This window comes from Raphanus sativus, chromosome 2, assembly GCF_000801105.2.
Source record: "Raphanus sativus cultivar WK10039 chromosome 2, ASM80110v3, whole genome shotgun sequence".
Taxonomy (NCBI): Eukaryota; Viridiplantae; Streptophyta; class Magnoliopsida; order Brassicales; family Brassicaceae; genus Raphanus; species Raphanus sativus.
In genome coordinates this window covers 4,054,205-4,082,032 of record NC_079512.1, presented here as the reverse complement: position 1 = coordinate 4,082,032, position 27,828 = coordinate 4,054,205, and the positions used below count along the sequence as shown (strand labels likewise).

Below are 27,828 nucleotides of genomic sequence, written 5' to 3'. Positions count from 1 at the left end.
GCGAACCAGATAATATACATTCACCAAATTTACTTGTTCCGGATCACACCTTAAAGTATTTTCTTTCAATTTAATCTCTTAAATTCAATTGTGTTTCGTCGCATTGCTATGAATGTCTAAAACTAATCTGATATTACTATTGATGACATTGTTCTTTTATTTAAATTCAGATTCGAAAGACCCAACAAAATGAAATATTTTGTATGTGACTAATATGACAATGGTATATCCCAGAGTATTTTGGGAACACATGTGTCTGTGTCAGGCTTAGAATCATTGACATTTTCCCAATCATTAGTTGTTGACCATAATTATACAACTGAATTTTTTTTTCTCCTAACGATATTTATTAAAAAGGCATAGCCCGAGAACCAGAAACTACAACACGGCCCATTACAAACCAACAAACGGTCAAAGCTAAAAGGCCCAAAAACAAACGACAACGCAATACGAAAGAGCTAGACCCAGACCCACAGCGGAGACCACTAATCTTATCCTCAACGCCGAGGATACGTGTCATCCATCGCTTCAACCTTTTTACCGCTGACGATCTAACCATCGTTTCACCGACGACTCACCATCACAAACACCTTCATCGTCTGACAACTTTCACCAGAGAGCATCCATCGAACCTAATCGAGATCTCATCCAGTGGCCAAGCCTTCAGACACATGTTACGATTCTTTCTAATATAACAATAGTTATGATTCTAATTGAGTTAACTAAGTCTGGTTTTTAAAATCTTTAACTTGCAGACAAGATTCCAAATAGTAAAATCACTAAAAAGACATAAAAAACGAGTCGACAACACTTTAAATTAAGAAAAATGATTGTTGCTGCATGAAATATTGACCATCATATGGCTAAACATGTAGACTAAACTAATGTATATATAGCTACACAAAGTATATGTTATGCATGGAAACATCCCCTGAACTTAATTATGTTACATAGTTAATATCACAATCTTAATTTCATTAATACAAAAAGTGACGTGGATGTTAGAAACTGTAACTCCTATTAATTCTCATGTTCGATCAATTAAAATCTGACCAACTCGGCCATAACTTAACTAAAATTCGACCTGTCTAGAAAATGGGAAAATCAGAAATTAGTATTTTGATTCAAATAAGTGAGAGAGAATAGAAGTTTGTGAGATACTTGTGGGATTATTGACCAAAATCGAGAGAGAGAAGTTAATCGACTCCGAAATCGATTAACTCATCTCTCTCGATTTTGGTTAATAACTAAACACGATTTTGGTTGATAACCAAACATGATTTCACTAATTTATTTCTCTCTCACCGATTTGAATTGGAAGCCTAATTTTTAGAGTTACCATGTCTCTGATATTGTTTTAAAAAATTGGGCCAATTTAAAATTTGTGGTCAAATTTCATTTTTTTAAATCTGGATATAGTTAAATTTAGGTTAAACTATGGTCAGGTGAATTAGATTTTAATTGATCAACGAGAGGAGTAAAAGGAGTTAACATTTCCAACGTCTACCGTCTACGTCACTTTTTGAATTAATGAAATTAAGCTTAGGATGTTAATTACATAACATCATTAAATTAATGAATGTTGCCTTATATAACATATGCTTCATGTAGTTATGTATTCATTAATTTTTTGTTAAAAAAAAGTCTGCATGGCCTATATTATGGTCAATATTTCATATAGCCAGCAATCATTTTTCCTTTACAATACTCACAAGATCAACCAAACAACAGCAAGTCTCTCAAATCTTTGCTTTAATTACCCCACAATTGATTCAAATTATTACAAGACACCATCCAACTTCTCATCACTCCCATTGCGATCATCCAATAACGACGACGACTCTTCGTCCTTCTCAACTTTCCTCATCTCCAAACTCGTCATCCTCATAGCCCTCACCGCTTCTCCTTCCCAATCTGTCCTTGCCAAAACTGCATACAATATCGAAACCGCACAAGCAGCTTGAGCGGAAAGCAACCCAAACCACAATCCACTAAACCCAATTTTCAACCAAAATGCTAGTCCAACAGCAACAGGCGTCCCAACAAAATAAAATGACCCAAGATTCACATGTGCGCCAACCGTAGGCCGGCCTGTCCCTCTTAGAATCCCGCAACCAGTAGTTTGAGGGCAGTTCCCTAGCTCGCAAAGCCCAACAATTGGCATAACTGAAGCAACCAACACCTTGAGTGGCTCGTAGCCAGTGAAAAGCCCTGCCCAACTCTCTTTTCAAATCATTTATTTTATTTTTATGTATGTTTATGTCCAATCACGTGTCACGGTCTCACCTATTAATGGAAGTTGATGCAATATTTTTTTTCAAAGTAGAGTGATAAAGACAAAACACGTACCCGAGCAGACACGCATCCAGCTAAAGCCATAGGAACCGTATACATAAGACTTGTTGTCTGAATCAAAATCCCAGTAGCAGCCACAGCAAGCTTAGGATTCTCCAAGTAACCACCCATCACAATCACAATCTCATACCACCACCATTCCAAACATATCCCCAAACAACTCGGAACCGCCACTCTCATCAACGGTCCCAACCCTCCAACCAACTCCACAACCGAGGACGGAGCCGCCACCGTAGCCACCATAGATCCACTGACTCTCTGACTCTTCTGCATCTTCCCACTAACCCAAACATAAGCCACAAGAAACATAACCATAATCAAATTCGTCACAACGGAAGCAGTCGCCACACCAGGAACACCCCATCGCTTCACCATCACAAGCCAGTAGTTCAACGGCACGTGGAACGCCACAGCAGCTAACGTGCACCACATCATCGGTTTCGTCACCCGCTGTGACCTTAGATAAACCCGTAACGGCTGAAGCAGAGTATTAGTCAGAAGATCAGGAAGCGCGTAGAGGACATACTCTGCGGCTGTAGCGGTTATCTCCGGGTCTTGGCCCATGAAGAGCATGATGGGCCCGAGGTTGATCCATAGTATGCTGATGGGCACCGCGGCGATCAAGAGAATCACGACCATACGGTGGAGAGAGAGCGAGAGGAGTTCCCAGTTTTTGCTACCAAAGGCTTGGCTACACACTGGCTCGAGCCCCGAGGCGAGTCCCACGAGCACAGAGTAGCCTGTGATGTTGGTGAAACCGATGGAGAGAGCTCCTCCGGCTAGCTCGAGGCTGCCGAGACGGCCGAGGAAGAGGACGGAGACGACGGCGCGTACGTAGACTAGACAGTTCATTGCTGTGATCGGTAAAACCATGGCCCAGAGCTCTTTTAGCTCGTCTATGATTTGAGGTAGAGTTGGATGTTTATGGGAAGAGAAAGTGTCTGGTTGGTCTTGTTCCTCCATTGTTCTGAAACAGAGCTTTAAGGAGGACGTGAAACAGAGGAGCTAGAAAGGTAAGCTAAGGAAAATAAAAACACATGAAAAAAAGATCAGTTCGTTTGTGTTCTGAAAGGGAAAGGGAGGAAAGCTGCAATAAATAGAGGAGGAGTTCCAAGAAAAAAAATCATCGTTTAAGAAAACATTTAAGATTTGTCTGTTCTAACATGCTTTGACATTGCTATATAAACTATAATTATATGAAAAAAAATTAATAATAATAATAATAATAATTGTATGAAAAACTGTCTGGCTAATTATATTATATGGTTTTGATGACTGAGCAATACTATTATCTAATATTTTGTCGCAAATTTCATAAATCAAATTTTATTACAAGAATAATATACATATATCAGAAGAACTGAGTGGCGAATTATTTGAAAATCAATTTAAATAAAATAATTTAAGATTTCTAGAGACATGACCTGAATTTAGTTTTGGAGTATATATTTCCTAACTTTGCTATTAATTTATAGAAACAATTCCTCAAATAGATTTTGAGTGAATACTGAATACTCACCATTTTAACCGTTAAACATGGTTAGAGATTGCCCATGTAATTTAGGTATTTAGATTACTAAAGTAAAACATATAATAATTAATAACTAAAATATTTTAAAAAAAAATTCTTGATAAACCCATACTTTTAAGTTTATATATATTATAAATTTTTTCTTTTAGAAAGCAATTATAGAGCTTTTCAGAAACATAAAAATTAAGAAATTATTTGATATATATAGTGTTATAAATAACATGGAAAACATTTATCTTGCCTTTAATGAGAGATGGATTGGCAATCCCACATGCTGTAGACATAAGTATCAACAAAATTTAATTGTTACAAGTTTGCAAAATATAATCAAAATAAGTAATAAAAAGATCTTGAAAATACTTTATGAGATTATGCACAATCTTTTGATCTATTTTTAATTTTTGATAAAACTTGGTTCATTTTGTTTCAAAAAAAGTCAGTTAACTCTATCAAAAATGCTAATTCCATATTATATTATAAGGAAACATTTGATCTATTGAAAATCACTATTTACACACAAATTATAAAAAATAATTTCCATTTAGGATAATGTATCCATATTGTAAAATAATCTTGTAACTACGTTACAAAATAATTTTCTAAGGATTTTGGGATAATACACCTATCACATATTGATTAAAATTAATAAAAAAAATTTGATTTTTAAATTTAATACTTTATTTCAATAATATTATTTATTTGAGTTTAATGTATTCATACATTACAACATATCTAAGTACTTTTGTAAAATAATTTAGTAATATATATATATATATATATATATGTTAAACTATTATTATTAATATTATTATTAAAAAATTAAAAATAAAAATAAGACTGGAAATAATTTAAAACACCGTCAAAAATAACAATTAAGAGAACTCGAACACCATATATGAATAGGTGGTGAGGTCTCATATTGACTATCATAAGATCTTTTCATGTAATTAGTTTCTTCATAAATTTTTCTATGATTCGCTTTGCTATCAATTAGATTGCTGCAAATGAAATTTCTCAAAAATTCAAAATCTAAAAATTAACTTATTTACAATTTTGAACTTAATGAGTTTTTAATACTTGAATATTCAACTTATTAATTAACTATTTAGAATGTACTCTAATTTGTTTTGACAAATAAGCCAACATATACAAAAGATAAGCATAGTACACAAATGAATCTTCAAAGATAGAAATTATTGGTTAGATACTTCTTTGTTGTCGGGTTTAAATTAGGCGTAGTTTAAATAGTCTTATCTGACCATTTATTTTAATTATTTCACTTGCAACATAACAAAAAAAGTTATTTGGTGAAGATTCGAATAATTTCTTAAAAATTCTCGTATAAAGAAAGCCATGTATCAAAATTCAAAGATTCTAATATTTGTACTATCTTTGAGAGGTATAATCAAATGGACAACAACAAAAAACTAAAAATTATGCTAATCGATGCAATGCAATATTGAGTAGTAGATACTATATTCACTATTAAAATAAGAATAGACTCTGTTTGGATAATGAACAATCTAATAGGGAAGATTATACTAAGAAAACAAATATTGATGTCTGCTGCTTTTTTTATGTGGACTTTTTTTGGCCGGTATAGAATAGAGAAAACCAAAAATGGTGGGGTGCCATAGTGAATTAACTGTTCAAAGGTAGGAGACTCCATAAACCAATTGCATTGCCATTATTATCTATATTATTAAAATAGAAGTACACTTTAAAAATGCCACTAAGTTTTTAAAGTTATTTACATTAGAATGCCACTGAAGTAATAAATTAATTTTCCTTAATTAAAGTTGTCTTTTCTGATTTATAAATGTATTTTCCTTAATTATAGTTGTCTTTATTAAACTTATATTTAAGTATGTTTGTCTTTTTTCAATTTAAATAATAGATTTAAGCATTTAATGCATTTTCTTAATTGAAATAATAGATTTTTTAATCAAATCTTTACAAAAATAGATTTCCCGATATACTTCGTTTTAACATATTAATTTTTTTAATATTTATTAGTTAAATAATAAAATAAAAATCACACATCATAATCAATTTATATAACATATAAATAAAATATAAAATAATTTATTCATATATTATTAGTATAATGGTTTCATAATATAAGTCTAATTAGTTATAAATATTGGTTTTGTTTATATGATACATTGTGATATAATAGACGTCAAAATCAAAAAAAATATAATTATTCAATGTAATAAATGAAATTGTTATGTTTTAAAATGTTCTATTAATAATTATGTAATACATTTTAATTTATATATATATATACATATATATATATATTATACCATTAGTACAAATAAAAAATTAAAACGAAAGCAAATATTTATACCGTCACGGGTCAAGCTCTAGAAATAAACAACAACGACGCTAAATTATTTTTCTTTAAGAAATTTATTTTGATAGAAATTATAGTTCCAAATATATTTATACTTTTTATATATTTATAAATTTATTTTATTTGGGATGCTAAAATTTTAGAATTGGAAAAAAAAATGACCCACCTCTATATTATTTTAATTAAGAAATTTAAATTTTATATCATAATATTTTATTAAGCTTTTAATTTTTATTATAACTGTAAAAATTAATTTTCAATCTGGATTTATGTGTAAATATTACAAATTCATTATTTAATATAAACAAAAAAACTAAAAACAGAAAATAAATACCCGCCCGGTCGGGCGGATCAATGTCTAGTTAATATTAATATCTATGTGTTTTTGTAGGTGACTTTTTATATAATTTTTTAATTGTGTATAAGATATTATTTAAAATTTAACATATTTATTAGAATAATATAGTGTTTTAGTTGTTGGGTTGTGTGCTATCTTTGACAAGACCACGCGGAGGTGTATTCAACAAAAAAATTAAAATCATTAGTAAAAATGATAAATTAATTGTTATTCAAACGTAAAATGTTTAAAAAGTTTAAAATTCAGTGTCTTTGAACTTGTGACTTTTTCAATGACAAAAAAAAACTTGTCAATCATAAAATATTTTGAAATTAATTGTTACTAAAATTTTTAAATTGTAGATTTTAAAGTGTTTAAGCATTTCTAGAGTATGAATGGAATTTTATAGTTAGAAAAAAACAGAAACTCATGGTTTTAAATGAAATTATACAGTGGTTTAACAAATATCATATCAAATTCTTAAATTCACTTAAAACTCACTAAAATCAAATCACTCTAATCCCTCTCAAACTTGTATATGTGTTACACTAGTAAACAATATATTAAAAAATAAAAACAGAAGATACGATGATGAAATGTTTGTTATATATTCTTTTTGTTTATAATAAGTGTCATTCTAACATTTGTTTGTTATACAAAAAAATTCATTTTACAATTTCAATGCAAAATATACTTACTTTCAGCTGAAAGTTAACTGCAAACTACATTGATTTTATAATTAATTTTATTTATTTCAAATGCTATTAGTCGGAAATGTGTAACTAATACCACCTTACATATATTTTCGTCACTTTTTTAATATGTGTAAAAAATGTCAAAGTGACACTTATTCAGAAACGGAGAAAATATTAAATAAATTAATAATATTAACAAATCGATGTTACATAAGAAACACTATTTACAACTATATACTTTCTCCATTATTATATATGATGTTTTAGAGGATTTTTTTGTTTTAAATAATATGACGTTTTCAATTTGCTATTTGCTATGTAAAATTTATTAACAGTTAATGTTATATGATCAATGATATTGTACACTCTTTTTTAATTTTTGTCTGATAATTAATTATGTATTTTTTATAAGAAATAATACATTAAATGTTTTTTTAAACTGTATGCACAATCTAAAAGCGCTTTTGTTAAAATACAAAGAGAATATATTCTAAGACCATGTAAGAGCAGCCTGAACGGGTAGAAACCCAGAACAACCATCTCAGTGATGAATTATTACTATTTAATAGAGTTTTAACTTTTAACAGATAACTAAATTTTAATAATTTGTAAAAGACAAAACCATTCACAACTGGACAGCTGGAAGATTAAGTTCGATACCGGTTCTTTGGATGGGTTTTATAGAACTCCACAAGCCCTTTTTTCTTTGTCTCTCTCTTACTTTAGAACTCTCTTACAACCTAACGTTGGGCATGATCTAAGCTAGCACTATTAATTTTTTGAAGTAATATAACGGAAAACGTATCACCATGAATTTAACGTTAGTCTATGTATGTGTTAGGATTTCATATAAAACCATAACCATCAACAAGAAATTGTAAACTTAGATGACTATAGATTCTCTCTTTCTTTCTTTATTTTCTTCTTTTTTGAGAAAATGAATATAGATTCCCTCATGTTACAACCTGGCTGTGCCAGGATTGGAGACAAAATTCGCACGGTACAAGGTTTAAATCATGGGTGAGACGATCAACTTTATATCATATGCAAATCAACTGTAATGCAATTGCAGTATGTAGCCAAGAGGTATTCTAATGCATAATATAATTACAGATTATGATTTTTAAGGTCAAACAGTTTGAGAAAGAAGTTTGAAAACATTAAGTTAAGGGCATTTCCAATGTATTACTGTATTTTTTACTCTTAAATGGTGTAACTCCAAAATAAAATTGAGTTCTAATCCATATATTATTCTTTTTTACTCCAAAAAGGATATTCCCAAATGATTCATTTTTTTATTTAGTTAATAATTTTTAGTGATACTTTCAACTTATAATAATTTAATAATTAACCAACTATTTTATATTTACAAACTTATATAAAATATATATTTTATTTAAACTAAACATTTATTATTAAAAATAAAATAAATTATGATAATATTTATGTTAAGTTATGATATTCTTTTTTGTTATTGTATCATTTAAAATATTATTTAAGTATGAAATAAAAAAATTCTAAATTATAAGGACCACTTTATAAATAAAACCATTACTCCATTTTGGAGTTGGATATGAAGTGGGGTTAGCGAAAATTTTACTCAAAATTTTTTTTCCAACATCTCTACTCCCTAGAGAAAAAAACATTTTTAGTTAAAGAAGAATAAATAACATTAACAATTAACACCTTTTAATAAAAATTATAGAGATATCTTAAAAATTGTATAAGAAATCCACTTTGGATGCAACCTTCCCAACCTTTACTTCCTTAAACACCTACCATATTCAGATATCTGTTTTTTTCATAATTCAGAGGTATCCGACGGACTGAAATTCAACCGTCACCTGACAAAATAACTATTTATGTCATTTTTGAAATTATAACAAAAAAAATCGAAAACAACATCTTGTTAAATAACAAAACTTAATTTATTTTGGTCAGTCCTTTTCGGTAACCTAATTGTGGCGTTAATGTGATTTATTCAAAATAAATTATTTTCATTTCTCAAGACGTTAGTTTTTTAAAAAAAATTATAATTTCAAAAATGACAGGAATAGTTATTTTCCAGGTATATGCATATGTTACAAGCAAGTTTTTGTTAGGTGGTTGTATAACGGGAGAATTTCAATTCTACCACAAGTTTGATACCACTATTCATATTTATTATTAATGATTGATTATTTTTATAATACCATAAATTTGTGAAAAAATAACACTAAACTATTTTTTCAAAATATTTATAAAACATATATAAACTCAACCCCAACTCTATAATAATAAACCATAAACACTAATCACTAAAGCCTAAACCCAAATTTTAGTATATTTTTGATTGAAGATATTTTTGAAAAGTAGTACTTGATTTGTGGTATTTTAGATAATTTCTCATGCATAATTTTACCAAAAAAAATATTGACTAAAGCACATTTTTCTCATTTTACAAAAGGTTGTTTTCAAAAAAAAAAAAAATTCACAAAAAAACATGAATAGTTTTTTCAATTAATCTATATATATAAAAGAGAGTTGATTCTCTCCTGCTGACACGTAAGCGTCCATGTCAAAAATTCGGTCGCTGAGCGTTCGACACGTGGCTTATTAAATGAAACGCAGTGTGGTGAGCCTTGGTGATCAGTTTGTTACTTCGTATGGGCTTCTCTTCACATTTTGATTGCTCGGCCTCTCTAGCACGTGAAGATCGCAATCCTAATCAGATGCGCTCCTCCGTTCTTTGCTTCTCTTCGATCGGCGACGAGATGATCGACACTCCGTAACGGTGGGCGTTTTGATGTAATCGTCTCAATTCTGCTGTGTTTCTAACTCTGCCTTTGCACCTCTGATTTCTCTGTGCTGCATCTCCTCTTTACGAGCGGCTCGACGTCTCCTCCTCGGCCTCATTATCATATGCGACTCCATATTTGCTTCTCTTTCTGTCACCAGCAATTGTGGTTATTCTCTGGGATCTGCTTGAGGTATTTTACCCAGATTTTCATCTTTTTCGTGATTGAGATTTCAATTATTATTTTTTTACTTCTCTCTTGCGTTTTTCGTGTTTGTTCAGATTATATTTGATTATCAATCTTGTGTTTGAGGATCTGTTTGATTCATATTTTATTTCTCTGATATTCTTATGCATGAGCTCGATGCGTTTCTGATTCCCGGGAAGTCATCGACGAATACAGATTCAGTGAACGAGAGGATTAAATTGGATTGAGGGGTTTGTGTGATTCTAATCAACGCTGTGTTTGAGAAACCAAGGCCGTGTGATCCTTTTGTTCTGGAAGGCGCTCAAAGTCTCGGCTCTTCTTTAAGAATTCACGTCTTCTCAGAAAATGCTCCAGATGATGATGCAGACACGTGAAACCAGTCAAAGGTAAGCTACATAATGGCACTTGGGCCTATCTGTTTTTTCATCATTTGTAAAGCGAATCTAAGCTACAGAGCTTCTGTCTGGATCCAAAAGTTGTTGGGTCCATGTCGTGAACATATTTCTGTCTCCGAAGAGCATGATCAATATGCTAAAGTTGTTGTGGTTTTCATAACTGACAAACCAGCCAGGAAATCTATAAGAAAACGTGGGATGCATCTGGTGAGCAGCGATTGGTTGTTTCATTTCAAGGAGCCAAGGAGGTGATGATAATTACAAAGGATTACTTGCAACTACGACATTCTTCCCAGTACATTTATTGTATCGTATATGTGCTATGTCTTAACCTGGAAATAATCTATGCTTTTGTATCATTTTCAATTCAAATCATCACGACCTGTGACACAGATACTAGATGGAGCAAAGAAAACGAGATTTTAAAAAGTCAGTTAAATGATTCTGCTTTTGAGATGTCTAAGGTGAAAGCTAACGAAGATGAGATGGCTTCAAATGTGTGTCGGATTGGAGAAGAGTTGGAAGAAAGCAGAGAAGAGAAAGCTCAGATAAAGAAGAAGCTTGAGTTCATGGGAGAAGCAAAAGAAGCTTTAGAAGCTGAGATGAAGACGCTCGGAGTTCAAACCGAGCAGTGGAGGAAGGCGGCTGATGCTGCAGCTGCGGTTCTTTCTGGAGAGTGTGAGATGAACGGTAGGGATGGATCCAGGTCAGCAGACAAGTGTTTGTAGGTGGTGGGTTGTTTGACCAGAGTGAGGTGGTTGGGTTCATGGATGATGATGATACTGAAGATGAATTAGGAAGTGGGAATAGGAAGAGGAAGAGTTCATGGATGAAGATGTTTGGTGACTTGTGGAAAAAGAAAGGGCACAAGTGAGATGCAAGACTGTTTTTTCTTACCATGTGAGAGTTAAAAATATAATGAAATAAAATCTTGCGCAGAAACTATAATATTTTCTAAAAGAGTTACAGCAAAATCTTTTTTTTTGAAAATAATATTGACAGTTTATATTATTGCTAAGCAAAAACTATTTAAACATTTGTTAACATTTAGAAATGTATATTTTACCTTCAGTTGTCCATCACTATGTTTTTTTTATCAAATCACTATGTTATTTATTTCTATAGAAAATGTATAAATAATTAGTTGTGTTTTGATGAAAAGATAAATAATTAAATATATAGCCACACACCACGTATACACACAGAGTTAAAAAAAACAGAGAAATGTTTTGGTTTACGTTTTAACTAATTCACTAACTAAACCAATTGGTTAAGCGAACAAGATGATTACAGTTTTATTAAAAAAACAGAAAATGCTTCTGTTCAAATTTTTTTCTCTTTGAGAGAGTTCATTTCAAAATTTAACTAATTTATTCACTAAATCATTTAGGTAAGCAAATCGGATTAAGTAAATTTTGTAGGTGTTATATAATCATAATTTTTAAAAAGTTAACTATTTTTAAAAAATACTATTAGAGTATTAATTCGCCTGTCTGCCCGTAGGGCGGGTTTACCCTAGTTTATATATAGAGAAATCAGGGTCAACAACCATAACAAACACATAAACTAAGAAACTAACCGGGAATGGATTTGTTTTAACTGTGAGAGAGAGAGCAGTTAGTGGGCGATGGTGAGAGCGATTGTCTCAACTGCTACTTTCTCTCCAATTTCCATTCGATAGTGTTGAATCCAATATTAAGACGAGTGCAGTTCATAATGGTATCTTCAGATTCTCTTTCAAAATTATTTCTTTGTGGCTTTTTTCTTCATTCTAATGGAGACAAGTTGCATAAATATTCACGGTGCATTGGGTGTTAACCATTTTATCTCCCAATCCATTGTTCTTATCTCCGACATGGAATTCATACCCATGATCGATGATAATACCGTCTATATGATTGTATTGGATCCAGATTTTAGTGGTAAGGAACTTATCCTTACCGCTTTACTCTGGAAACCGTTGCCATGGAAACCACCATGGATAAAGTATGCAATAATAAAGATTAGGAGAACCAATTCTTTGTTGTATGGCGATATTCTTATAATCGTTGAAGGTTGGCAGATCCAATATTTACTTCTTTCGAGAGAATCAATATATTGGATTCTAAGTCGATGGATATCTATAGATCTAAATTGGAATTTGGCCAATGTTATACAACAAAGAAAGTTACGAAGAAACATGTGGAGATGGCATCGAAGAAATAGAATTGTTATTCTATTATCGAAGAAGATGGTTCAGAATTATGCTTCTCTGAATTTTATTTTATGTGTTGTATTATATTTTCTTTATTTAAATTCTCAAATGATGGCATATTTATTATCTTATATGTAATGTTACATTCTATATAAATAAAATAGTTGTTAAAAAAAAACTAAGAAACTAACCATGACAAAAAATACATGTAAACTTACATTTTGCCCTTTAAAATTGTCCTCCCCTCACTTTTTCAGTTATATTTATCAATCTAAAAAATAATTTTTCAATTTTTCATTTACCTAAAAAATATAGAGTTTCTGGATATGCCATGATTCTAACTTTTTAAAACAATATTTTAAAAAATAAATATGTAAAATTATAACAATATAGTGTTGTATAGTGTTCTACTCTATTTACGGATCATACAATAGAATTATAATTATGCAATCTCTCTCACTATTCACTCTCTTTCTCCCCCCCTCCTTCCCCTTTATATCCCTCTCTTCCTTCATCCCTTCCCCTCTCTTCATCCTTCTCATCACTTTTTTCTCTCTCTAATATATAATGTTACAATAATATTTTATTGTCTTTTATTCTATTTGTAGATCGTACAATAAAATCATAAATATATAATCTCTCTCTCTCTCTCTCTCTCTCTCTCTCTCTCTCTCTCTCTCTCTCTCTCTCTCTCTCTCTCTCTCTCTCTCTCTCTAGCATGTAATGTTACAATAATCTATTGTAGTGTTCTATCCGATTTAAGAAACGTACAATAGAATTGTAAGTAATCTTTTTTTTCAGGAAGGATAATATCATTTAAGTTGATGACAAATTGTCACATCAGTTTTCTATATATAAATACATGATTACTTTCTTAATTTTCATGTTTATGTATATTTCTCCCATATAAATATATGTATGAAACTCTCTGTATATGGAGTTGGAGTGGAAAGAAAAATAATAATTCTTTATTAGGATGAATATGAATGATTAAATGCAAGTTTCTCCTAATAATATGATATTTTTGACTAAAAATTGCTATTTCGTCTAATCAATTTCTTCATTTAAGATCAAACTTATGTTGCCCTAAATTTTGAGAAGACCAGATAGTACAACACTAAAGAAATATGCCTACTAAAATGAAAAAAAACTTTAGTAGTACGATATAATAATTTTAATAGAATTTAATTATAATTTTTTTCTTTTGTAATTTTTTATAATACCTTCTTTTTAAAGATGGCACTGATAACAGGATAAATGTTTCTATAACTTCCTATATGTTTTTTCACTGTTTTTCGTTTAAAAAGTTGTTCTCTCCTTCTCTACTACTTTTTAATATTTCCTTTCTTAGTTAATGAAACGCTCACTCAACCTCCCTTCCCCATATAAATGGTCTGTCACTAGTCATCACAAGACAACACCAACTAAGTTGATGTTAATTATTTATTCAAGAATTTCTTTTTTATTTACATGTTAATATAGACTTGAATGCCATACGCACGTACGGCTACCCATAAACCCAGAAGAAGATAGTGACAGGTCCGATAATACGACACGATCAATATGCTTCTTAAAACATCACTAACACTTAGTTAATTCTTTTTTTGGCTTTATAGGTATTTATTTACGTTTCGGCTTGTCGACTAAAGTATCTAGAGTTGTTTAAAAACACCCTGACGAAAGCATGTGTCTTCTGAATTCAACATAAATTATATCGTTAGTGTCTCGTACGTCATAAGCAGGACCGGCTTAGGCAATGAATGTGACCACTCCGATACTCATAATATTAAAAAAAACTTGATTTTATTTAAAAATAAATAAATTCATAAATAATATATATACATGTTTAACTTAGTTTAATTTTATCTTCCTTGTTACTAGTTTTCCTATTTAGGAGGTTGAAGCTAGAAATGGCTTGATGTATCATTTCGTTTGCTATGCACGGGTCTCATTCACTTGATTTAGTAGAAAGTTACAAATTTGAATACATCTAAAATAAAAATATTAATTAAACAGTGTTAAGGTATATTCAGAGGTAAATATTTTCATAAATAAATTTAAGCTTCATAGTATATATTAATGTAAATCGAAAACATATATTATTAATTAAATTTTTGACTTGCGCTTTCAAAGAAACCAGAGACTACATAGCGCAAGATTTTCCTCAGCTGATCAGACTGTGGTTCAGATTAAGCAAATTGTCAAGAACAGAATCTCAAGCTTAAGGGTTGATAGACCAAAATTCTCCTCATCTCTCCTCCAGTTGTGGTTTGCTTCTTAACAGGCCCGGTTCTACTAAATCTATGATTCAAGTTTGTATCTTTTAAGTTGTGTTAGGCCACTTGACCTACTGAGTAACAAACTCTGTAAAACTCTTTTTCTCCTGCAATTTAATTAGTAAAGCCTTTGTCAAAAAAAAAAAAACATATGTTATTCTCTGTTTTCTATGAACCTCATAACCGAGATTAAACCAAAACCAAAAAGTTTGTTTAGGTTCGGGAAAATAATCCAGAGTGTAAGCAAATACAATCAACAAACTATTTATGTAATTAGGTTACAAATTTTTAAAACGCATATAATCCTATAACTAATAATTTTTATATCGTTTTCTAACTGAGTATTAATAAAGAAAAAAAAATCCTGCCTTTTGAAAGCGCAAGTCAAAAATTTAATTCATACTTAAAATTTTAAAACTTTTAGTTGATAAAACCAAACCAAACATAAATTTCATATAAAATCATTTAATATACATGAAACTGTAACAATTTTTGGTAAACAATTTTTTTTACAATTTGTTTATTAGTAAACCGTCATGTGTGATACACAAAATTTGGAAATTGTAAACCATCTTTTAGATTATATAGAATAACTAATTTATTTTTAAATGAACTTAATTTCTCTGTTATATCCAACAGATTTTTAGTCAACTACAGTAAAAATTAAGCCACGAAGGCTAGGAAAATACTACAACTTCATGTAAGCATACTAAAGAGATAGTAGACGTATATATATCATATATACGTTTTTTTGTGCCAAGAGAATATCGGTGATGTGAGTTACTAAACTTTCGAAGAAAAAACACGTAATAAAATATTGGGACCTATAATATTTTAAGAACTGAACGATCATATTCAACTCCACTATGAGAAAGGTAATTGCTAAGCTAGTTAGGTAAGGAATAGAATATGTATCCGATTATTGGCGAAGAGTTGATTCGAGAGCAAGTGTCGACGCACATACTATTTTTTAAAAAGAAGAGACAAACTTAGTACTCGTCCACATCTCCCTATTTGAATTTCGCTGGTTATAAAATGAATATTTAATCGAGATATAACGCAAACTTCTGGACATGCGGTATATACCCGTAGTTGATAAAATTAATAAAGGTGCATGATATTTGTTTACTGATATTTTTCAGACCACTTCGACTATATAATACTATTTGTAATATGGGGATGTCAAGTTGACCTCATAGCATGAAACACTGGATACTGTTGTATATAAGATACCTACAGAGACTAGTGACCAACCATAATTGGATTTCTTATGTTAAAGAACCATAATTGAATACATATAATGGATCTTTTTGGCAAATAAATGATCAACATCATTGACCAACATCCAATGAACAACAACTTGTAAACAAGAATATGGAGTTAGTCCAGAGACCAAAGAAAGCACAGAACTGAAACAGTCATATGCCTTTTGCACTCAACGGCGAGAAGAAGCACAATGTGTTGCATTGTATGATGTGTAGGCCTTAATACTATTCACAAACTAATATAGGCCCAGTACGTAACGTTATCGATATCATGGGCTACACTTTCAAACTATTGACAAGAAAACATCATTTTTGTTAATTTTTGTAGTCCCGCAATTTCATAAGAGGGCATGCAAACTAATGTTAGCTGTTTCTTTATGTGTATCGACCAAATTATTAGACATTATTGTCGATATCACACATATATTTGATGAATCATGAAATTAATATGATAGGTTATTAATTAATACAAAGTAGATAATATACCTTAACTTAAAAAGTAATTGTTTCGCTCTTACCACATACGAAATCAAAATAATTTTACCTTTTTTGTATGATCTTTATTTCCCAACTACTGATCTTCCAAACTATGAGTTTTACCCTATGAACATTTGGCTTTATAAACAAAAAAGGAACAACATAAATTATTACTTATGCGTCCTATTATTAGTGGGTGCATATCCGAATACATATAAAAACAACAAGTACAGAATCATAAATTTATAAAACTAAGAGGGCATAGTGAAATTTTCAATGGGTGCACACTTACATTTTAGCTTAGATTTTGTCAAAATCTGGACAACTTTTTTTCTAGAACTATTTTATTTTTAAAAAGGTGCGTGCACTTGAACCCATAACCATAAAAGTAGATTCACCCCTGTAACTTATGTCTTTACATAAATTTCAAGACGTATCTTGATATGAGGAGACGTGCATGCGGGTACCTTTTATTCATGTAACTTGCACGTAGTTTATTAGAGATATGTTGGGCCGGAAGATGTGTATCTTATTTGCCAAGACTGCGAAACCCGTGAAATCCATGAAAACCCTAAAGACCGAAAGGAAAGACTTGAAAATCAAGTTAATCTTAAGATATTTTTAGTATATTTACATTAACTTTTAGGAAAGATATCATTATCTAGTATTAACATTATGTTAATGTTACTACTATATATATGCATCTTGTATTCTTTTATTAAACACAACACAATAATAATATCATATTCTATTCTACTTTACATGGTATCAGAGTAGACGATTTTTTGGGATCGAAATTAAAACTTCCGTTTTTTTTAAAGCTTTGATGGTGCACATCGTTGGTGTAGCGATGCTGAAGAAGATGGTGATGATACTGACGATGAAGATGACCCGGATAATGACGTGAAAGCATGAAGTAATGTGCACGTGATTTGTTCCTTATATTAAAGTCATTGGGTTTGGTTATAGTTATTAGAAAAGGTTAATGGTTTTTTTTTCTAGCTTGATTTGGATACATCCAATAATTATTATGCTAAGCTAAGGTCTTGATTTATCATACGGTTTTGACAAGTTTTTAAGTTTGAAGGGTTCGGGTTTGGGTTTGTTAACCTGTTACAATATTTGTCACGGGAATATTTTAGGAGATGATTGGTCATGGGTTAGTTTAAGAGATTTATTCTATAGTTTAGAATGTCTCAATATTTGTTTTGATTTTTCCATAGTTTGGAATAGTGTTGGTTATAGTTTAACCATTACGGGGGAGTTCTAGTAAAACGTTCAAGTTTTAGGTCAATTTGTTTAGTCTAAGTTACGGACTGTCCGAGATAGGACGATTATTTTTGGAGCTGCAGTTGCGCCCACGGGATATATTCCCATTGTTAAGACCAAAGAAGAACTGAAGTTTTCATCTCTCGTTGTCTAAGTTGAAGTTTATTCCCGAAGGAATCTACTGATTTATTTTCCTCGACATAGTGTCCACGACATACGTGGTCTGCTTTATGATTGCAGATTTGCGTGTTGCATCCCACGTTTGTCGTGCGGGGGAGTATTAGAGATATGTTGGGCCGGAAGATGTATATCATACGTACCAAGACTGCGAAACCCGTGAAACCCATGAAAACCCTAAAGACTGAAAGGAAAGACTTGAAAATGAAGTTAATCTTAAGATATTCTTAGTATATTTACATTAACGTTTAGGAAAGTTATCATTATCTAGTATTAACATTATGTTAATGTTACTACTATATATATGCATCTTGTATTCTCTTATTAAACACAACACAATAATAATATCATATTCTATTCGACTTTACATAGTTCATCTTTTTCTTTTTATGCACGTAGTTCATCAAAGTGTGTCTTAGTTAGGAAAATGGTCTACAAACAGAGACTTTTTAATAAACTAGTAATGTTGTATTATCCTAAATAACTGACTATGAGTGAGTGAGAGTCGGAGATCAAATGATCTGGTCTAATCACTATTAGACATTAGAAAATACTTACCTGGCCGTGCGCCGTGCGTCCATGACTAATGCAGACAAGTGAGTTTGGCCGTTGATATTTTCTATTGCATTGTTTAAATTGTTGACTCTGTTAGATTAGATGAAATAGTATGCAATTTTGTAGGCATTATACATATACAGTCTCAGTATTCCGTCCAATTATTCATATGTATCCCAATGAAAATGATGGAGTGCTTCGATGGAAAATAATTAGAAAGCAAATCGATATTAAAAAAAATCGAGTTTATAACATAAATAGTCACTTTATGTGTTTTTATTACAGTAGAGATCACATTGTGCTCCTTGGAGACTTTTAGGTGGCTAAATACCACTTTCTCCTTATAAAAATGAAACCAGACGTGGGCATTCAAGTAAAAAACCATTGTTATCTAGTTGGGTTGGTTATTGAGTTTAAAGTTTGAAAATACCAAGATTTGATTGGTGGATTTGAGCGAAAGTTGATTGTGGTTAATAATCAGACATATGACCCACTAACTTAATTACATTTTCTATTTCTATTTCTGTAACCTAATTTCATTTTCTGGGATAGTTTACGCGACGAACGAAGAAAGTCAGTGAAGACGAACGAGTAAGCGGTAGATTCAAGCGAAATCGACAGTGACGGCAAGGAGTCAACGAGCAAGAAAAGAGAAAGTCGACAGTGAGTTTTTTATTTCCCAATTTGGCTGGTTTAATTGTTTGCACGAAAGCGTGCATTTGAACTTCATAATTGTTTAGTCGTGTGATAGAGGTTTTGCTAACGGCAGCGGAAGTGGAGAATGAGAGGTTACCGACGCGTTTGTTTGCGACGGAGGTTCCCAAGCAAGAGGAACAATTATTATTAGTCGCTGGAGTACCTCCTGCTAGTGAGGGATGTTCTAGAAGGCACCGAAGAGATGGAGAGGCTGTTGGGTTCATGCTCTGGTCAGCTTCTTAGGTTACCGATGACTGAGGTGCTAGATGCTGAACATGAACCCAAAGTTAGTGGTGTACATGTGCACAAACGTGTGAGTATGTACAATTTTTTAAAAAGCATGAACTTGTGTACAACAAACAAAGTTGTACACGTGGACAACTAATGAGGTGGAAAGAGTACTTTAAGATGCATTTCAGGTAAGAGTGATCCCATATCATTACTTGCAAGTTCTCCCGAAAAATGCTCAAGACAGAGCTATGATGCCGTGAGGAGGGTTATGATGATTAATATCAAATCCTTCAACTTGATGAGAACAATGCTTGTTAGAAAATACCTAACCTTGTGTAGATGGTTAGTGTTGATCTTAACATGCCTAGGTGGAGATCAGTTAGATCTACGTATGATCATATTTTGGAGGGATTTTGATGTGTTTAAAATCATCTACTAAGAGTTACACAGTGCAGTTGTAGTGTGTACATGTTTATAATTATATTTGTTTGTGTATATGTGTACACCATATTTCAGTTGTACACATGGATACTATGTTTGTTGTCTACATGCATACTAAATTATATGAAATTACTGTGTACACTATATTTATGCCAGCTTACACTTTATCTGGACATCCAAAATTCATAAAGTTGGAAAACAGTTTGGGATTTATTGTCTGTGTACACTTTTTCATCTATCGTACTATCGTACATGTGTACACTAATACGATAGTGTCATGTGTACAACAAAATATAAACATATATGTATACAAGAACATTACGTGTTTGAGATAATCCATTATATTTCATCAACAGAAGGAGAAAAAAAAACAGAGTCAGCGAGGAAGATTAGAAACTATAAATTACAGAAAACGACATGATTTGGTGAAACAGGCTTAACACACAAACCATTGGTTATATAAGATCCTATTAGCAGATTTTATTTTGGGATAATGGGATAATCTTGATTCCTTAATGATGTAGTAAAATAGTAAGAAATGATTTAGGATATATGTGAAAGTTAGAAAGTTAATGGTGAAATATGAGATTTAATCTGAACTGTCGAAAAAAGAGAGGTTAATCTAACGGTGAAGATTAAGAGGTAGATAAATGTCTTTTACAGATCTGTATAGTTAAATCTCAGCTTTTGAAAAACACAATAAATGGATGGTTGAAGTGAAACCCCGCCAAAAATAACATTGGGAAGAAATTTTATAATTGGTGTGTAACAAAAAAGGGAAGGGTCTTATAATCGGTGTGTAATAAAAGGGTCTCAGCCTTTATAGTTAAGGAAACAACACAAGTTGTTGAGGAAAGTGTGTCTGTATAACAAAGTGACTGAGAATGTAATAATAAACTTGAAAAATGACCTGCATTGTAAATGTTTCGTTTTATTATAGTTATCGACACGAGATGTATACATCATCCGGATTAATAGGAATCAGAGAATCTAGCGTACTTGGTATTTTTTCCAACTCAAAATGCCACATGATCATGTCGGTTTTGTCTTTGATATTTTTCTCAACTCAACTAATGACCCTTGATGATCATTGATGGTTCTGAAACCATATACAATTAAATTTAACACAAAAATATATGATCGAAAAATTGGAACAGACTGTATTGTATAACAAAACAACATCATTTGTACATGAAATAAAATTAATGAATTTAGTTATAGGTTATATGATGATTTTTTTTTGTAACATAAATGATGAATAGCTTTCCCTTTTAATAACATACATAGAGGAGACAAATATTTTATGGAGTTGGTTTACAAAAAAAATAAAAATATTTTATGGAGTTTTGGTGATGTCCATAAGAGAACAGCCACGGAACATATTCACATTAACCGAAAAGTGCTGAAAAAAGAAAAATCGCGATAGAGAGAGAGAAAGCTTTTTTCTCTCTAGAGTCTCTCCTCCAAATCTCCTGCAACCCTAGCGCCGTCAACATCTGATTTCATCCGGTGGAGGAGATCGTCGGCAAGCTTGCCGTGCGGGTCTTCTTTACCACTGTCGGGATTTTGTCTCTGGTTCTCGCCTCTCTCTGTTTCGATCCTCAATCTGTCTCGCTTCTTTACTCGGTGTCTCTGGATTTCTCCTTAAGATCTAGCGGAAACCACGGGAGTCCTTGGTTTCTCCGGAGCACTGGCGAGGTGTGACAACTTTAGGATCTCTCAGAAGCCTCAAAACGGCCCTGGTTGTGTCGACTGCGCTTGGTTCTGGTAGATCCGAGATCCGAGTTCTAATAGGATTTGTGTGATGCGTTGCTGCTGTCTCGGTCCTGCTCATTGGTCTCGCTCCAGTCGCTCTCTTCTCTGGCTTGTTTCAAGGTACTCTAGAGCTTCTCCTCTCTCTTTGAGTGAAAGGTGGTGTCGAGGCCCACCACCGAGGACCTCTATCCCTTAGTCCATTAGACAACTACCATGGCTTTCTTAGGTGAAACCTAGTGGTTCCATTCCTCGCTTGTTGATGCTGCTGCCTAGGGTTTTGAGGACGACCCGCCGTTGGTACTCTCGTGTGGAGGTGGAGCTCTGGTTCTCCCTGTTTGTTTAGCCTGCTGATGGAGAGTCTCCAAGACACTCTGTGGTTTTCTATTCTCTTTATGCATACCTCTGGTTGTAGCTTCTGTTCTTGCCCTTGATGTCTCTGCCGCATCCTTTAGGTCACATGGCCGGTTAGGGAGTGAATTGTACCGCCTGTGTTTGACCAATGTTTTTGCGCTTCAGCTTTCAGCGGCGTCATGTCGGGTTTGAACCTTAGATCTCGACCGTGTTAGCTTTGGGTTTTGTTTGTCGATAGGCGTCCTCCTCTTGTGGTGCCCCGGAGTCGTTGCCAGCCGTCTCCGTTGAAGCCATCCTGAGCCACCTTCGGGTGTGTGCCTGTCCGAACTACCCTCTTGCTATTCTCTCGGTTCCTCCTAGTAATTGAGAAGTGGTTGCTTGGGAAAATGTTGTCTCTTGTTCTAGTACCATTATTATCTCCAACTCTCACCTTTATGGTTTTGCTTGGATTTAATTGTTAGTTTCTTAGAGATTTTTTAAAAACTTTTTTGCGATCTCTAAGAACAGAATAGCATAACAGCAGATTCTGGTTCAATTCTATTGTAACCGAACCTTCATTCTAGTAATGATATTTACATTCTTAGCAAAAAAAAAAACATGTTCACATTAATGAAAGTAGTCTTGTTTGTATTTGGGTCTCTCGGGGGAATCCAGCAATGTTGTTACTCTAGGCTCGATAACCGAGGTAAGTTTTTAAATTATTTTATTATTTTTGTTTTTTCTTTTTAGCTAAAAGAAATAATAAAAATGAGCCAATCGCAGGATCTCACGTGACAGTAGGACCCGCGAACAGTACCAAGTCTGATCCTTAACTAAGGATTAGTTTGACACAAATTCTTAAATTTAGTGGACTTCACACATTATTATAATAATTTAGTTTTAAAAACTTTTTGTTAAGGATCAGCATTGGACTTGCTCTAATGGGCAGTTAGGTTACTTTGACAATAACATTTTAGTTTCTTATATTATATACACATGAAAACAAAAATGGCAGCCAATAATAATTGTATACCATTATCATAGTGTGTTACCTGATTTCGTTGGACATATCTATCTTATTAAAACAGAAACATTCTGTTGGACCTAACATTTTTTTGTAAGTTTTTAAATTAAATACACTTTTATATTTATAGTTAAACATACATTTAATCACTAATGTTCCTTTCTTTATACTACTATCCATGTTTCCAAACAATATACTTATTTCTTTATACTACTATCAGTGTTTCCAAACAATATACTTATTTCTATATACTATTATCAATGTTTTCAAACAATATATTTTATACTACCATCAATGTTTCCAAATAATACAATAATTAATCTTAGTTATTTTATATCTATCATTTTCTCTTAAAATTTTGTAAAAACGTCATAATTTCATAAATTGCAAAATAGTGAACTTTAAAATTTCGATTATAAGATTACAAATTATGAAACTATTATAATTTAAATCCAATTAGATTACATATCGGTCATTCATCAGTTCAATCGGTTAGTCTCGGGTTTTAGTGATTTTTAATATGAATATTTTAAAAACATAAATTGAATTGTCAGATCTCCGGATTAACCGGTATAATCACAATCGGGTTGAATTTAAAATACTGATTTAAATGAAAAAATATTTTAAATACACACTCTTTTAAAAATTACCAAAATATTTGTTAAATTATTAGTGAAATTTTTCATCGTAAAATATCTCGCGCTTCAAAAGCGCGGGTCAAAATCTAGTATCTTATTAAAACAGAAACATTCTGTTGGAACTAACATTTATTTTGTAAGTTTTTAAATTAAATACACCTTTATACTTTATAGCTAAACATACATTAAGTCACTAATGTTCCTTTCTTTATACTACTATCCATGTTTCCAAACAATATATTTATTTCTTTATACTACTATCAATATTTCCAAACAATATATTTTTATACTACTATCAATGTTTCCAAATAATACAATAATTAATCTTAGTTATTTTATATCTATCATTTTCTCTTTAAAGTTTTGTAAAAACGTCATAATTTCATAAATTGCAAAATAGTAAACTTTAAAATTTCGATTATAAGATTACAAATTATGAAACTATTACAATTTAAATCTAATTAGATTACATATCGGTCATCCATCAGTTCAATCGGTTAGTCTCGGGTTTTAGTGATTTTTTAATATGAATATTTTAAAAACATAAATTGAATTGTCAGATCTCCGGATTAACCGGTATAATCACAATCGGGTTGAATTTAAAAATACTGATTTAAATGCAAAAATATTTTAAATACACACTCTTTAAAAATAACCAAAATATTTGTTAAATTATTAGTAAAATTTTTCATCGTAAAATATTCCGCGCTTCAAAAGCACGGGTCAAAATCTAGTTTTCATTTATTTTACGTTTCAAATATGAAGATTCACTAATCACTAGTCATCTTCTTATAAAGAGCTGTTCTACATCTTCATTTTTCCTTAATTGAATTGTTGTTCTGGCATATTTACAGAGAGTTCTTACATCAATATGTACTAGAAATTTTCATTTTATGATATATGAAATTTTATAAAAGTAATATATATATATATATATATATATATATATATATATATATATATATATATATATATTACACTTGTTTTGTTAATGTTATTTAAAGGGCTTATATTTGCGCCTAATTTCATAGAATGCCATTCTGTTTGGTTAGTTATGAAATTTATAGTTCCCAGACTCCCAGTTATAATATATATATATATATGTTATGGTAAATTTTGACAATTGAAAAAAAAATTTAAGAGAGGGATAAAAATCATAGACAATAAAAGAAATCAACTGCAAAAACATTTGAACAACGGCAAGTGATTAATTTCCACATGTGATTTTACTTTTAAACCTACATCTGAATATGACAAACTTTAAACTAGTTTAATAATTATACCAAGTTTAATTTTTATAACTGTCTTCCAGTTTAGCATTTCTGCACTAAAATATCTTACATTTGACTAAACTCATACAAAAATGCAGAATTCGATAGCTGCATATCTACATTATCGACATGCAATTGTATTAAAGCTCAACATCTAAGGAATGAAGCCATAGATGAAAAAAGAAGAGAACAACACACAGATTTAAGTTACCAAATAAGGTATTAGGTTGTGAAAAGCATATATATCATAATATTTTGTATTTAAAGCGTGCTATTCGTGACAAACATATTTCATAATAGGTTTTTGTTGTGAAAAGCATATATTACATTATCAACATGCAATTCTATTAAAGCTCAACATCTAAGGAATGAAGCCATAGAGGAAAAAGAAGAGAAGTATAAGTTGTCAACTAGGGTTTTGATTTTAACATTTAGATCCAAAAAAAACTAGAGTTTTGGGTAGTGACAAACATATTTCATAATTATGGTTCTTCGAAACTAAAGGAGAGTTTTATTATAATGCATTTATTTTATTTCATATTTAAAAAGGTTTTATAGGAGCAGTGATGATCCGGATTTATATGGCGCCTAAAGCATTTAAAAAATTGGTGCCCTAATTATAAATAATTTTGTACTATAGTTTTTAGAATATATAAACAAAATAATGCAATATATTATTAAATACTGATGTGCTATCAAATAAAAAAATACAAAGATAAAAAGTCATATTTTCTAGAAAATAATTTTTACCGATTTATTTGTAATCTTTGTTTTCGTGGCATTTTCTATATATAAAAGACATAAAGTATATAATATGACAATAGATATGATAAAATTATGTTAACACCAAAATCATTTTCTCTTTATGAAATGTCTCACGGGATATAAGAACCTAATTTATGCTAATTTGTTTGTTTAGATTTCATAAAATCCTAAAAACAATAAAAACTTAGAAAAAAGAGAGTAAATAGAGCAAAAGAGACATGGAATATTAAAAGTCGCAATAATTCTGAAGATTAAGTAAAAATAAAATGCAAAATGTAAGTTACTGATAATTTAAGTCCAATTGTTAATTTGTTAGAGTATCTCTTGTTTACACATTTATTTTATCCAAAGAAAAACAGAAAACAAAGATGGAACAAAGAATGTTCAAACAAAGAATGTAAGTCATCTTCCTCATTCATCAAACAACAGAGATACCTTTCCTAGACTAATATATAGAGATGTCGAATCAAATTAGCAGATAATAAAATTAGTGTTTAATCAAATAACCATGTTAGAAAATATTAATAATGCTCGCCGGTCTAATGATCTAGAGCTTAAACATGAACACATCCTGTTTTTTTCATCATTTGCTTATAAACATAAAAACACATCCTGTTTTTTCATCATTTTCTTATAAAATTGCCCAAGCAAACATATTGATGATCAAATTTTCCCATCCTGTTTTTTTCATCCGTTTATTAGTTTCGTTATTTGCTTTGAAAGAAAAATATATTTTCTAACCATAAATGTATTTTATTAAATATATTACTGTGATTATATTCAAATCTTGACTTAGCAAAACTTTATTTTCTCAAAGATATTTCCACATAATAGCACACAAATATCAACCAAATCTTACTTGCGTGATTGACAAAAAAACAGACTTTCCTTATACAATAAATCCATTAATATTTATGCCGAATTCTGAAGCATAATATGAGAATATTCTCATGTATCATAACTAATTTAGTTATTGAGATATTGGCATGACTGAGATATTTCCTTGATCGACTCCTATAAATCTACCTATTAAATATAAAATAATATCTCCTTTTGATACCCAAGCTACTCCTATAAATTTACCTACTAAGTTTTCATGATATAGTGACGAAATATATTGTTTACGATACTAAACTAAAGTAGTACAAGTTGCACATATTAACTTTTTGTTAATAGGAGAATGTATATATATCAGAAAAATAAAGACCCGTCCAGTCGGGCGGATTAAGATCTAGTGTCTACTTAAAACAAAACAAAAAATGTTTGCTTGCTAAACAAAAAACTAACGTTTGCTTTATTAAATTATTTATTTAATATATCCTTTAATATAATATTTAGGATTAAAGAGACCAAATTTATTAGAAATTAGAAATGGTATGTAAATCGTCATATCTTTAAATTGGGCAAATTTTTAACTATGTACCTGCAACATTAGGGAACAAGTACACAAACCACTGAGCTAAAGTGATAAACTAACAAAATTTGGCGGCTTAAAAATATATACCAATTCTGGCGTCTAAAGCCCTTGTTTTATGGGCTTTACCTCAGGGTCGGCCCTGTATAGAAGTGATAGTACCACTTCAGTTTAGTGGTGTCTTGTTAATACATGCTGCTGCTAAAAATAGTCACAACTCACAAGAGTCTTGGATTCCTTGAACACATTTTCTTCAAATGTAAAGTAACAAGAAATTTTAATATTTAAAAGGGTTTCATAGGAGTCGATAATGTTTTTACGGTTTCGTATAGAGTCGTAGAAAAGGTGACCCCCGTAATTATGGGTATTGGTTTTCCTTTATCTCTTCTAAAAA

The 27,828-nt window shown here is 31.2% G+C and overlaps 1 pseudogene; it reads right to left on the bottom strand.

Moving 5' to 3' along the window:
• Positions 1 to 1,578: 1,578 nt before the first annotated feature.
• LOC108840718 (protein DETOXIFICATION 54-like) lies at positions 1,579 to 3,489 on the bottom strand (annotated as a pseudogene).
• Between the last annotated feature and the right edge of the window lie 24,339 nt (positions 3,490 to 27,828).